Source organism: Anthonomus grandis, chromosome 1, assembly GCF_022605725.1.
Source record: "Anthonomus grandis grandis chromosome 1, icAntGran1.3, whole genome shotgun sequence".
NCBI classification, from domain to species: domain Eukaryota; kingdom Metazoa; phylum Arthropoda; class Insecta; order Coleoptera; family Curculionidae; genus Anthonomus; species Anthonomus grandis.
Genome location: NC_065546.1, coordinates 44,887,627 through 44,902,116, shown reverse-complemented (window position 1 = coordinate 44,902,116; position 14,490 = coordinate 44,887,627). Strand labels below are relative to the sequence as shown.

At 28.6% G+C, this 14,490-nt stretch overlaps 1 protein-coding gene across 2 annotated transcripts in view; it reads right to left on the bottom strand.

Moving 5' to 3' along the window:
• Positions 1–14,490, bottom strand: part of LOC126735237 (titin) — a 121,454-nt gene that overhangs the window by 63,883 nt on the left and 43,081 nt on the right. The window contains exon 1 of one of the 2 annotated variants that reach the window (XM_050439197.1): positions 316–362. The exons of the other annotated variant lie outside the window; for it this stretch is intronic. The gene's annotated coding sequence lies outside the window, so the exon portion shown is untranslated. Of the gene's footprint in view, positions 1–315; positions 363–14,490 lie in introns of those variants that run through there. 2 annotated transcript variants of the gene reach the window in all.

The following is a 14,490-nucleotide window of genomic DNA, read 5'->3' as shown; positions in this document are numbered from 1 at the left end:
TAAACAACCGAAGCTATCAAACCCGATATACTAATAAACATCAAGATTAAAACCTAACGGGGCATCTCTTAAGCTTCTGCATTATTTACCAGTTTAAAAAAAAATTATATACGTACGATAGTTCTGATAATGTCCGAAACGTAATTATATTGAAATGATTACCGATGCCTTAATAGAGGATGCGTGCTTTCAAGTTTATTATACATGCAAGCTGGAGGAACCGTTTCAAATTCTATTTACATCCATTTGCCAAGAAACCGTATTAATTATGTAATTCCTTTCGGGTTATGTGAAATGGTTATTATTGGTACTTACGACTGACGGAATATGGTAAATCGAAGTCTGATGATCAAGATGCGTACCTGCAACAAATTTATCTTATTAGAAATCAACACAATCAATAATCAACAAAATGTTAGACGTCCTATCATCTCTTAAAAATTTCAATCAAACCAGTCAATAATTAACAAAGATATAAATAAATATTAATGGTATTAAAGTATGGCAGACGTTCGTCTCAAATATCCCTAAAAATACCCGAACCTATTAACCTTCATACTAAAACTAACAATTGGCACACGCGATACCTATAATAGCACTTATAGGTCCATTATCCTACAGTCAAAAGCTTTTAAAACCGAAACCCTGTGCTTTTCGAAAGCTGCTACAATCTGGCGATGCCAGGTGCGAAATACGACCCGACCAGAGAACACGATACAATGGCAGTTATTGTTAGTGTTATTTGAACATCTCTTGCAACTTCCGGAAGTTTTCTGTGGGCTCATTTTTCTGGTTGATTTGCAGATTCAGGTCTTTGATATACAGGGCGATCCGAAAGTGAAAAGGGTCTGACGTACTGAAATCAAATATTCTGAGTTAATAAGCAAACGACTTAAAGTACGTCCACAATAAAAACCTTTTAAAATAAATAAGCAGAGACAAAGTAGGTTCTCAAGAATTCCAGCTATTAAATTTACTATTTGTTTCTGGGTTTAAAACGGGCTCTCGTAGCCGAGTGCACACAAGGTACCTACAAGTAGAAAACAGAAAGACATAAAAGGTGATAAAAAGCCGATGCTAAAACTGTGCAACGGTAAGACCAGATTTTCAAGAGACGGCCTGTGTTCGTTGTTAGCGCTAGACCAGATAAATCGCGAATTTATTTTATTAGGCAAATGTTGTTAGAGCTCGGGCTGTAACGGTACGCCGGACAGACTTGATGAACAGAATTTCAAATAAATACGCCGATTTGGTAATGATCTAGGCAGGAGTGGACTAAACTTTTTTTACCAGAAAAGTTTGAACAAATCTTTTATTTAAAGTTAAAGTTCATATTAATCCTTCTGATAGATTAAGGGCTCTATTATCGGTTGAAAATTTCATTCAAATCGGCTCATAATTAACGTCGATACGATAAATTTTTATTTGAACGAAATCAAAGTTCCACATGGCATTTAATTGATTTTTGAATAAAACGCCATGTAATGTAAAAACTAATAAAAACCATTCTTTTAAAAAAATAATTAAACGCCCTTTAATTTAGCGAACATATTAATAGACTGATAACTCCCTATATTGTGAAACTCCCTATATTGTGAAAGACCCTCTGAACATGTTTATATTAAGTTCTTTTTTAAATTAACCTTTCAATTTACGAAAAATTTTAATTAAATAATATGATAATTAACGAAGATATGCCTACCTACTTTATAACCATTTTTATAATAACCTTTTTTTTTTGAAGAATTAAACGCCTTTTGTTTTACTGAACATTTTAATTAGTTTGATTGATAATTAACAAAGCTATGATTAAATTAATTAAGGTAATACTTAGCACTTAATTGTCTATCTTTGATTATAATAAAACTCCTTGTAAAGCAAAAACTAGTCACTTTGAACGGTTTTATAATAATTAAAAAAAAAATTAAAAGTCCTTTAATTTATCAGATATTTTAATTAAATTGGATAATAATTACCGGAGATATGATTAAATTAATCCAAGTAATACTAAGCATATAATAGTTTATCTTTTATATGAGTAAAACTCCCTATAAGGTGTAAACTAGTGATTCCTAGTGACTTTGTAAAAATTAAAAAAAAAATCTTTAAGTAAACGTTCTTTAATTTATTAAAAAAATTAATTAATTCGCATAACGATTAATGAAAATATGACTAAATTAATCAGAAGTAATACTTGGCACTAAATTGTCTATCTTTTATTTAAGTAAGAGTCCCTGTAATGTGAAAACTTGTCACTTTGAACATTTTTATAATAACGTTTCTTTTAAAAAAATTAACTTCTTCTAATTTACTAAAAATTTTAATTAAATTGGCTAATAATTATTGGAGATATAATTAAATTCATTAAAGTAATACTAAGCATTTAAGTATTTATTTTTTATTTAAGTAAAATTTCCTGTAAAGTGAAAACTACTCACTTTGTAAACATTTTTATAATAATCTTTCTTTTAAAAAAATTGAATGTCTTTTAATTTACTGAATATTTTAATTAAATCGAATGATAATTAAGATACGATTAAATTAATCAAGGTAATACTTAGGCACTTAATTGTCTACCTTTTATTTTAGTAAAACTCCCTGTAATGCAAAAACTAGTCATTTTGAACATTTTTAATTTAACGCCTTTTAATTTACTAACAATTTTTTAAAATTAAATTGAATAATAATTAATGCAGATATGATTAAATTAATCAAAGTAATACTAAGCATTTAATACTATATCTTTTATTTAAGTAAAATTTCCTGTAATGTGTAAACAAGTCACTTTATGAAAATTAAAAAAAAACTTTCTTTTGAAAAATTAAACGGCCTTTAATTTATTAAAAAAAATCATTAAATCGTATAAAAATTCAGGAAGATATTATTAAATTAATTAGGGTACTATTTTATTTTCTATTCTACATCTAATCTTGCACTGAATTGTCTATCATTTATTTGAGTAAAACTTCCTGTATGAATAAATCAATCAAGCAAGGCAATAGTTATCATTTAATTGTTTATCTTTTATTTAAATAAAACTTTCTATAACGTAAACACTACTGATTTTGTAAAAAATTCTATAGCAACTATACTTTAATTCACTAAAAAATTTAATTAAATTAGATAATAATTAAACAAGATGTGATTACATTAATTAAGATAATACTTATTTGTTTATTTTATATCTAATTTAGCACTTAATTGTCGGTCCTTTATTTCAATAAAACTTCCTGTAACTTGAAAATTAATTATTTACCTTACTAGAAATTTTAATTAAATCATATGATAGTAAACGGAAATATAATAAAATTTATCAGTCTCAGCTGGTATGCTATTGGATCTAAATAAACAAAATTGCCGATAACATAAAAACCAGTAACTTTATATTAACTTTTTGGTTAATAATTAAACACCTTATAATCTGCAAGATATCTTATTTGAATCGAGCAATGTCTTACGAGGTAATTCAGGTCATAAACATTTATTTTAACCTTTTTTATTGAGAATTAAATGCGTGGCAATCTGTTGAAATTTGATTTAAATCGGTCCATAATTAACTGAGATTACATTACATTAGTTAAAGTCTCACCAGACTTATCCTGTAACTGAACAAAATGACCGATACGATAAAAAACAATCACCTGCTGAAAAAATTACATTATTCTTTTTTGTTAAAAGTTAAAGCACCTGCATCTACAAAATATTTTATTAAAATGAAGCAAAAAACAACGAAGATATATTAAAATTAACCTTGACAATTCAAAGCGTCTGACCAAGTTAAACCCTGGAAGAGACTCGTGTCAGGTTGCCCTGACAACATTCCGGAGCGATCTTTACATCATTACACAGTTCTTCTTTACTCGTTCATTAATTTTTTTTTTTGAAAGCAGAAGCAACGAGTCATTGACATCGGTGCTGCCATAGCCGCCTCTTTCACAAACACCTAATGAACAGGTTGCAGAGATGTAAATATAGCTCACCAGATTTTCTGCTTTGCTAACTTCTCTCTCGCACCGTCGTGGCTACTTCGGACATGACGAGATTACTCGGGTATGAAATACTCCTCTGCAAAACGGAATGCATATTTTTTTTTTAGGGAGGTGTTGTTGCGATGACCCCTTATAACGTTACCGACAAGAATCGTTCAGGGCGGGCCATAAATAGAAGTGATATCTTTAAAGAAAATGACATTGGTTTTTTATCGTATTTTTAGTTGAAGTAACTAGTTGTTGCTTGGCATGAGAAGCTGTAAGGTGTGTAATTACATATTATTATGATGAACTTTTTGGTCAACACGTTGTGTATTCTTCAATGCTATCCTCAGTGACCACTCACTGTGAAATCAAAACTCTAATAAGATGAGAAACCTAATGAAGAAATTAACAAATTCTTTTACGCAGTAAACGTACTAAGAAGAGCTTGTGTAAAACAGGAGTTGTACAGCTTAAATTCTAATGAGAAACGACGAAAAACCCGGTTCTCATTATGCCATTTCAAACGTAAAAAAAACTGAAGCAGAACCGAATGAGATGCATTGTAATTTAACCGCCATAAGAACCAATATTAAATGCCGCTAGACGATTTCTGAGCTGAACTATTAAATTAGCAAAACACTGCTTTGTCTCGCAGATAAAGGAAAATGCATTTATTAAATGCAACGGCTCTAAATGTCTGCCGATTCGTTTTACTGTTGATTTCCTGGTTTGTCTTCGGTCGTGTTGCTTTACTTTTTTCCCATGGCGAATCCTCTGTATAACTTTATGTTGATGAGAATCAGCAGTTTTTAATGTGAAACAATCAGTTCATGATTTGACCTTGTCAAATGCCTTATATGTATTTTTTAGATTTGAACCATTTTGGAGAAATCATTATAATCCGCTTCGATCATAACCCGGTAGTTTTATGATCTATTTAGTCTATTGAGGTCATGAACTTTGGAATACTTTAGAAGACCTATGAGGCCTCCTACCTGTTATAGTTTCTTTAGAAGTTAGTTTTTTTAAGATATTAGATATTTTATTAGTCCAAGAAAATCGCCTTAAATGGCCAATTTCGCAGTTTTAGTCGAACGTTGGATTTCTGAATTAAAAAGAAAAATCACTTCAAATTCTTGGACTTGATGAGAAAAGATTTCAAATACCTAGAAAATATAAGGAATTATATTAAATTTCTGAAATGAAATAGAATATCACCTAAAATGCTTGGAATATATGAAGAATTATTAATATTATTAGAGGTAAAAATTAAAAAATTGTTCAGTATTTTTATTAAGAAAAACACTCAATTTGCTAATATTCAATTATATTAAAAAATAGCCTGAAAAATATTAAAAAAAAAAATTTAACAATAATTAAGTATTTTTTACAAGTATTTTAGTGGTTTTCTTAATTAAAACTAATCAATTAATAAGTTTCTAATCTATTTTTTTTGATAGAAAAATAACTTTCGAAAATTTAGGGTGAAGCAAGGGTGTGATCCAAAATTAAGTGCATTTTATCGTACAGAATCAGTTGTTTTATTAATCAGCCATTTTGGTGTGAAGGAAAGATAAATTTATCTAAATCTTTTAGGTTCTTAGCTATTTATACCAAATGACTAAATAAATATGTAAATGCCTGGATAAATCTGAGAACGTTAAGTGAACTCTGTGTATAAATGAATCAGCATCTTAGTTTGGATATCATATTTTAGTTAGTTTGTATATCATATTCTAAGTTACTTTGATAATAAGTTATTATATTGTAAAAGAAAGATGAATTCAATTTCCAACCATTTTAAAGAAATCAGTGTAAATTGAGTGTGCTCTGTATACTACAGAATCAGAATCCCAGTTTTTTTGTTAATCAGTCATTTTGATGTGAAGAAAACTTGAATTGATCTCAATCTTTCAGACTTTTAACTATAAACGTCGAAAGTGTAATTTGTGTAGAAATTAATTATTGAATCTTAACTATTTTGGCCTTCAAATTCTAGTGTTCTAAGTTACATTGACAATCAATTATTTTGTTATGAATGAAAGATGAATTCAATCGAATTTTTCACATTTTTTACCATTTTGAATAAATCTGTCTACATTGAGTGTACTCTATATAGTACAGAATAAGAATCCCAGCTCATTTGTTAATAAGTCATTTTGATGTAAAGAAAAAGTGAATTAATCTGCATATTTTAGATTCTTAACTATATCAAATGCCTTAGAGTAATCTGAGAAAATGAAGTGAATTGTGAGTATATTTTAAACAGATTTTCAGTTTTTTTCTAATCAATAATTTTGACGTGAGCTCAATTGAATTTCAGATACTTAACAATATCAAACGCCTTAAAGAAATCTTGGAAATGAGGGTGTATTTTGATAATAAGTCATTTTGATATGAGGAAAATACGAATTCAAATGACTTTTACAGATTTTTGACCATATAAATGCGTTGAAGAAATATGAGAAAATGAGTGAACTCTACGTATACATAAATCAATCAATCAGAATCTCAGTTAGGTGGGACATAATTTTCTAAGTTGCTTTGTTAATAAATAATTTTGGTATGAAAAAAAGATGAATTCATCTGAATTTTTCATATTCATTATTCTTAAATAAAACAGTGTCAAAATTCGTCTTTTGTCTATTAAACTTAAAATTCAGGACAACAAAATTTTAAAAAATTCAAAATTCGACATTTTTCCTTTTTTTTTAATTTGATTATTTATCTTGAGATTTACCAAAATTACATTAAAAAAAAAAAAGAAAAATTCACCAAATTTTGTAAAAAAAAACAACAATTTGCTATTTTTTCCAGTATGACTGTTGAATTTAAGTTTCACCAAAAATAAATTTAAAAAAATGACAATTTATTTTCCAGATCCAAAAATTCACGAAAATTTGACTTCATGTGTTAATGTAAATTTAAAAGCCAAGAATTTATCAACATTTCCAAAATTCGATTTTTTTTTCACTATTTTGATTATTGAATTTGAGATCCTAGAATTTTACCAACGTTTTCAAAATTAAATAAAACAATTGACAAAATTTGACTTTTTTTATTTCTTTGATATGATGTTAAATTTGAGATTCAGGTTCAGGTTTAGATGATGTGAAAAAGAGATGAATTTGACTACATGCTTTAGACTTTTAACCATATCAAGCGCCTTGGAGAAATCTGAACAGATTAAGGGAACTCTGTGTATATGAATAGAATCTCAGTTATTTTGGATATCAGTTTCTAAGTTTTAGATAATTAGTAGAAAGATGAATTGAATGGGACCTTTCAAATTCTTAACAATTTATTATTTTTCACAGTTTCTGAGTCTTTTTTTCCCAGTGATAAAAAAATATGATAAATCTAGTAAAGTACAGTTGCATATGCATAAATCCAAAAGTAGAGCATCAGATATCAGACTAAAACCACGAGTATACTAAAACAACGCAGACAGCTCATTTGAAATAAAATATTTAGAATTATTTGCTAGGTTCGAATCTATGTTATGTTCTTCTTGGGGCGACTGTACGCCCTGATTTCGTTTTCTGCTTTTGTGGGCGTCCCAACATCTGCACGGATTATTTATACCGAATGATTCCGGTTCAACATTGGCTTGCGGCGAAGAATTTTAACATTTCTGACACTCTTAGTTTTAGTAAATTTCTCTTAAGGATACCAATAGGTATTTGGATTAGAAGCCTTTCTGTAAACAAGATTATATTTTTATTTATTCCAAGGAATTGAATCATTTCAGAAAATTGAATAAGTCGATTTTCTCTTTTTTCAAAAATCAGTTTAACTGTTAATGGTTAAAATGAATTATTTGTTTCTTCCAGGCAGTTTAAGATATTTATCAATTAATTGAAACTATTTTTAAGGGTTTAAAGGAGAATAAACTTGATTTTGATAATAAGATTAACTGTCTGGAAAAAATCTTAAAGAAACGTTCAAAAGTAGCTTGGACAAGAGAACCAAAGTAATTGCTAATAAAGGAGAAACCCAAAATCACTATCTGAAAAGCCAGGAAAATATTATTTCAATTGCTTGAACAAAAAAAATAACTCCAATTAATCAAGAGAGATAGAAAATGAATTATTTCAACTCAAATGAACTGCCTAATTAGACGAAGACACAAAATGAAATGCTGAGAGCTACTACTTGAAATTAGGTTTAATGTAAAATGCAGTTTACCACAATAACTTATACTGAAACCGATCAACTGCTTGGAATAATTTATTACTGAAATTTGGCAATGATAGTGGCTTCCATCTAGAAAAGATGCTTTTAATTTAAAATTTTTTAGAAGCAGTTCAAGATATACTTCAAAAAAGATAGTTGGATTTTCCAAACAAAAATACAACTACTACATGAAAGGAAAATAAACTTAGTTTGCTGAAACTTTGGACACTTTACCACAATAGTTTACTGTCTATAGATTATTGGCTTTCAAAATGATCCCAGTTTCTCAGCTTCTCGTTTATATTTATAAATGCAGTCCAGCTTGTCTCTTTGATACTGCTTTACACCAATGATCCTAAACATTTCTTTCAAGTGAACTCAATTACCGACTGCTTAGTACTGCAAAAGGATTTCGATACCTTAATCATCTGGTGTAATACAAACAACAATACATATTAAAATCATTTAAAAAGTAAAAATAGAGGTAGCTTCGGTTGGGCTCATCCTTAGTCCATGTGTAATGAGATTGATACGATGGGTAATTTTCAATAGGTCTTCGAACGTAGTTCGTTTGTTCTTCAGATGTTTTGTTAGCACTTTACGTTTACAACCAACAAATTCAGGCCAAAAATAAATAATATTTTGGGGAATATTCAACCTGTATTGGAACTTTTTTGGATAAATGATTACTATTATCCTAACACTGTATGACAAAAGAAATTTCCACTTCCATAATAATTATAATGTCGGCAATTGCAGAGAATATATGGGTGTTCTCTAAATCTATCCCAGGAACAAACAGCTAAGCAAGTCAGTGATACTTTATCATTTTTCGAAATTATTAAAATACATTTTTAATGTCTTCCAGATAGTGAAAGATATTTATCAAATTCTCTTAATGAGTTAGAGTTACTTTTGTATCTTTTTTAATGAACTGAAACCAAGTTCCGCACTTCCTAGAAGAAATGTTAATGAAAGCAACTGTAAGAAGGAACTCAAAATCACAAAGAAGCCTAGGAAACATTAGTTCATTTGCTTAAACAAAAAAATATCTCAAACTGATCAAGAGTGATTGAAAATGAGTTATTTTAAGTATCACAAAGTGATCTGCTTGATAAAATGCTAATGTTTGCACATCACATAAAAACCTTAAAGCTAATACAATTCAACCATATCCAAATCGCCGATGAAATGTGCAAACGAAAGAGTGCAAGAGTCAGTGTGCAACAAAGACAGAAAACGATAAGCTTAATAAAACTGTAAATTTCTATGTTTTTACTGAGTTTATACTTTTTAAGTTCTCCAGAAAATTGGAAAAACCTTTTAATAATTTTGTCTAATTTATCGAAAACTATTGGGAATATAAAAAATTCAAAAATAGAACAAATCATAAAAAATTACATTTAGTCGTAAACGTTATAATAAAGAAGTTACGGAGGATTTTTTAAATATTGAATAACTTTCAGTTGAAAAATTTAAATAAAAGTTTTTACAAATTTAATTTTTTTTTATAAATTTATTAATGCCTCCATAAGCTTCAAGATTTATAAAAGATTTTTTGAAAAATGTACCAGAGAAAAGTTATACAGAATGTTCAAAGGGGTACGTACAAAAAACCCATCGGAAAGTGTTCATAATTCTGGTTTTAATTTTTTTTTTCTGGAAAACTATTCATTGGAAAAAAAAGTCATTTGGAATATTAATGCGCATTAGATGCCATAAAAAAATTATTTTTAAGTTCAGTAGTTTTTTAAAAAATTGGGAAAAACCTCTTAACAATTTTTCCTCATTTTCTCAAAAACTATTGAAAATATTGAAAATTTTCTATTAGCATTAGAATTATAATTAAAAAAAAATAGAACAAATCATAGAAAATAAAATTTAGCCGTAAATCGAAAAATAAAAAGTTATGTCATAAATTATATCATAAATTTTTGAGTAAAATATTTGAAAAAATTTGTTGCTAAAAAATTGAATTTTTTTTGGATTTAATAAATTGTCCAAAAAGCTTTAAAAAAATCAATCCTACAAACTTTTTTAAAAAAATGTATCGAAGAAAACTTATTTTCCCAAAAAAAGTCGTCCGCAAAAAATCGTAAGAAATAATAGAAATGGGTTCATAGGTTTTTATTTTTTTGCTAGAAAACTATTGGATAGGGAAAAATTGTAAAAACCAATTTGTTTGGAATATCAATGCGCATTAGATGCAATAGAAAAATGATTTTTAAGTCTAATAGTTTTCCATAAAATTAGGAAAAACCTCATCCTCCTTTTTTCAAAAACTATTGGGAATATTTTTTTTTTGGTACTGTACTCCTAATCAAAAAAAATGAATTATAAAGATAATATTTAGCTGGAAATCAAAAAATAAATGCATTATGGAAGATTTTTCAAAAATTAGATTATTTTTGAGTGAAAAATTAGAAAAATTAATTTTTGAAAAAAAAATTTTTTGGGAATTAATTGCGCAAAAACTCATTATAAAACTTATTTAAAAAATGTACCCAAAAAAACTTATACACAATTTTTCCAAAAAAAAGTCTTCCTCAAAAAGTTCAAACTCACGGGAAACTATTGGAAATATTTTTTTTGGCACTGTACTCCTAATCAGAAATAAAACCAATTATAAACATAACATTTAGCTGTAAATCAAAAAATAAACGCGTTATGGAAGATTTTTTAAAAATTAGATTATTTTTGAGTGAAAAATTTAAACAATTAATTTTTGATTTTTTTTTTGAGATTTAATAAATTGCTTAAAAAAACATTATAAAACTTATTTAAGAAATGTACCTGAAAAAAGTTTTACCCAATTTTTCCAAAAAAGTCTTCCTCAAAAAATTCAAACCCATAGGAAAATGCTCATAATTTTAGTTTTATTTTTTTTTCTGGAAAATTGGAGCAAGAAATTATTAAAACAAAAGTTATTTGGAATGACAATGCATATCAGATGCAATAAAAAAAAATTTTCAGGTCCAATAGTTTTTGCATAAGAACCTCTTAACAGTTTTTCCTTATTTCCTCAAAAACTATTGACAATATATAGAAACTTTTCTTTTTGTATTGGAATTCTAATCAAAAATAGAACAAATCCTTAAGAACAAAATTCAGCAGTAAATCAAAAAATAAAAGAGTTATGGAGGATGTTTGAAAAATTGTGGCAATGCACAAAAAATACACCACTATCTTAATTGATCTCAATTATAACAGTCGGCTATAATATTGCGATGTCAACTGACAAGGCTTTATGACCGGAGCTCTTTAAATGAGCTACGGTCTTCATCAAAAGGTTTTGCCACTGCCTATCCTAATTTCGTCAGCCACTTGGATATCGTTGAGTTGTACTTGGAAACGTGTTTCAAATTTCTTCTAGATAGCTGATGTGAAAAACCCACTTTATAATAACAATTTATTCTAACACTGATCAACTGATATTATTAAAATTTGACAGCGAAAATGACTTGAACTACCCGGAAGAGATGATTTTAATTAAAAGTTCTTAGAAGCAGTTGAATGAAGCCTTACTTCAAATGGAATGGTTGGATTTTTTGCAAAAATTTGCAACTAGCTGAAGGAAAATAACACTACTACAAATCCACTCTAAGAATAAATCATTTTTGGAAACTTTCCGGATATTCAATTATTTGGATCAGAACTCTTTTGAAAAACAATTACTATTATTATAAATCTGTAGGCCAAAAGGAATTTCCACTTCTATACCAATTACAACGTCGGAAATTGCCCAGTTTAATATATGGGTGTTCTCTGGTCCCATCCCAGGAACAAACAGCCTAGCAAGTCAGTCATACTTTAATGTTTTTCAAGATGCCCGATAGTAAAAACTGAAAATTAAGTGAAAGAAAACACCTGCAGAATTAACACTTCGCCGCGAAATTATACGTTTGGCCGTAGTTGCTGGTCGCTCACGAAGAAGAAAATGGTTCTTCTCGTAGTAACGCCGTTAAGCCGTTGTGTCCAGTGCACCGTGTAAAATCTCAGCTTTAAGACAAAAACGAGCGATCGTCTTTCTTTATTTTTTTTTCTCTCTCTGCTGTTTCTAGACGCTTACAAATTGCAGTAAAGTGAGCGCAAAAACGTTTTATTTTATAGATCGGAGGTTTTTTTGTGCAATATTTTGCACCAAAAGAACAAGAATCGATTTCGTTAGAATTTTAGTGATAAATTGGATTTTTCATAGCTCTTGGCCATTTAAAGTCATTATTATTTCTTTCAGACCTTAGAAGTCACTTTTTACATCATCGAAACAAATGTTCAGTAATTGAAATAAACCGTCTTGAAGAGATTCTAAGTAAAATTTCACACAGCTAAATTTGTACAGATTAATAACTGGTAATAGGACCATTTTGAAATAAATGTTATCCAAGAAATTTGCATGAAAATACGAATTTTTTATTAACATCAAAATGAAGCTTAATACAATCTGAATTATGTATGGAAAATGTCATTAAGATGGTAGCCATTAGGTTGTATGCAGTTTTTATGGAATCCTTTATAACACGCTCTAGCATCGCTCGATCAATAGGAAGGATTTCCCGGCGAATTGCTTTCTGCAACTCGATCAAACTACGAGGCATATAGACGACTCTTTAAATACCTCCATAAAAAGAAATCACAAGGTGACAAATCTGGATACCTTGGAGGCCACGGCACATCTTCGGAACGTGAAATGAGTTTTCCTGAGAACAGGTTGCCGACAACATTCATTGAAGCGTTTGCACTATGTGCCGTGGCACCATCTTGCTAAAACCACACATCCCTTGAGTTTATCACTTTTCTGTGTACAAATAACACATCATATATTATTATCGTTCAATATATATGTTTATTCAACGATTTTTTAGTGAATTTTTGGTTTTAGTATATTTATCAACCGTATATGGTTAAATTACTAAATAGTTTTATCTCTAACCAAAAGAATCCACTATTCAGTTTTAATCTTCTCCAGAAGATGCTAACATCGTTAGCGAAACACGTGTTGAAAGTAAAAATAAAGAGTTTGACACCAAAGGTTCCAACCATAGGACTATCATATATGGTAAAAATATATTTATTAAACTGTAGAGCAATCTTGCTCCTTTTTTGTTTTTCATTTTTATCAATGACATATCTGTTCCGTAACATTTTAAGCAATAGTCTTCTGTTTCCTGACGACCTCAAGATATTTCGCAATATAACTAATTGGAATGACTCTTTGCTTCTCCTAAATGATATTAATTTAATCTACAACTGGTGCAAGATTAATAGGCTTTCTCCCAATATTGAAAAGTATAAAAAGACGTCTATATCTTTTTTAAAAAATGACATTAGCTTCGACTATACATTAAATGGTACAATTCTTTCTAACTGTAATTTTGTTCGTGATTTGGATGTCACTATTGACAAGAAGCTTAATTTTTGCAATTTTATAGATAACATCATTGAGTCATCTTTAAAATCTCTTGGTTTTATTATAAGAACTACATCAGACTTCACTAATATATCAAATAGAATCATCTTATTTAATTCCCTAATAAAATCGCGATTACTTTATGCGGCTCCACTATGGTATCCAAACTATACTCTTCACATTGTTATTTGAATATGTTCAACGTAAATTTCTCAAACATATCGCATTTAAAACTGATGGAATTTATCCCGAACAAGGATACGATCAGCACTTGTTACTCAGCTGATTCAATATGCTTTCCTTTCATCAGGAAACCATTTTTTACTTACAAACATATAGCACAAATTTAGCAAAGAAAGAGCCTTTATACAGAGCATGCTCTTGGTTTAAGTAAAGTCTGGATGTCGATCTCTTTAATATATGTTCTCGTCATTGAAAAAAAAATTGTCTTATTTATTAATTATTTAGTTAATATGCCTCTTATATTTATTTATTTTTTTCTTGAACATATTTTATATTATATATGATTATTTTTATTGTTCATGATGTATGCATTATTATTACTTATATTTTCATATAATTATTGTCTTAGTAATTAGGATTAGATTCCTGTTACACAATAAATATATTTGAGTTTGAATATGCGTATATCAAATACTGTTCTGGTTACAAAAAGGAGAAAATTTCGGCATTTAAAAAAATTGACACGGGATTTTTTAAACTCGATTACTACACCTCGAATATTTGATAAAATGATATCGATATCACAAATATGCCACTGTGTACCATATTATATACTTTTTCTTAAACGTACATATCTTATAGTATAATAATGGAATATCTTAAACAGAAAAATATATCTATGAAACACAATAATAATTATACTAAATAAACTCAAGAAATACAAATTTTCCAGACAGTTGAAACCGACTA